The sequence below is a fragment of the Arachis stenosperma genome, chromosome 4, assembly GCF_014773155.1.
Source record: "Arachis stenosperma cultivar V10309 chromosome 4, arast.V10309.gnm1.PFL2, whole genome shotgun sequence".
Lineage (NCBI taxonomy): Eukaryota > Viridiplantae > Streptophyta > Magnoliopsida > Fabales > Fabaceae > Arachis > Arachis stenosperma.
The window spans coordinates 77,392,881-77,394,024 of NC_080380.1; the positions used below are offsets into that span (position 1 = coordinate 77,392,881).

General features: G+C 34.8%; 1 non-coding gene across 1 annotated transcript; it reads right to left on the reverse strand.

Moving 5' to 3' along the window:
* Positions 1-531: 531 nt before the first annotated feature.
* LOC130977214 (small nucleolar RNA R71) lies at positions 532-639 on the reverse strand. The gene has a single exon (XR_009084916.1). It is a non-coding gene; the product is annotated as a small nucleolar RNA R71 (small nucleolar RNA).
* Between the last annotated feature and the right edge of the window lie 505 nt (positions 640-1,144).

Genomic DNA, 1,144 nt, shown 5'->3' on the forward strand with positions numbered 1-1,144 from the left:
AATATATTTTCTTTATTTTTCTCATAAATTTCGAAAATTTGAGTTGACTTAGTCAAAAATTTTTAAAATAAGTTGTTTCTTATAAGTCAAGTCAAAATTTTCAATTTTAAAAATCTTATCTTTTCAAAAATTTTTCAAAAATCAAATCTTTTCCATTTTTTACTATTTTTCAAAAATTTTGAAAATTAATTTTCAAAATCTTTTTCTTATTTTTATTTAAAATTTTTCGAAAACTTCACTAATAATTAATGTGATTGATTCAAATTAGTTGCTCTAATGCAGCAGAACTGCAAGTTCCATGGACTTCCATCAGAAGATCTCTACCAGTTTTTAACTGAGTTCTTGCAGATCTGTGAGACTGTTAAGACTAATGGAGTAGATCCTAAAGTCTACAGGCTCATACTTTTTCCTTTTGCTGTAAGAGACAGAGCTAGAACATGGTTGAACTCACAACCTAAAGATAGCCTGGACTCATGGGATAAGCTGGTTGCGGCCTTCTTTACTAAGTTCTTTCCTCCTCAAAAGCTGAGCAAGCTTAGAGTGGATGTTCAGACCTTCAAACAAAAAGATGGTGAATTCCTCTATGAAGCTTGGGAAAGATACAAGCAGATGACCAACAGGTGTCCTTCTGACATGCTTTCAGAGTGGACCATTTTGGATATATTCTATTATGGTCTATCTAAATTCTCTAAGATGTCACTGGACCATTCTGTAGGTGGATCCATCCACTTAAAGAAAACACCTACAGAAGCTCAAGAACTCATTCACATGGTTGCAAATAACAAATTCATGTACACTTCTGAGAGGAATTCTGTGAGTAATGGGACGCCTCAGAGGAAGGGACTTCCTGAAATAGATGCTCTGAATGCCATATTGGCTCAGAACAAAATGTTGACTCAGCAAGTTAACATGATTTCTCAAAGTCTGAATGGATGGCAAAATGCATCCAACAGTACTAAAGAGGCATCTTCTGAAGAAGAAGCCTATGATCCTGAGAACCCTGCAATGGCAGAGGTAAATTACATGGGTGAACCTTATGGAAACACCTATAATTCATCATGGAGAAATCATCCAAATTTCTCATGGAAGGATCAATAAAAGCCTCAACAAGGCTTTAATAATGGTGGAAGAAATAGGCTTAGCA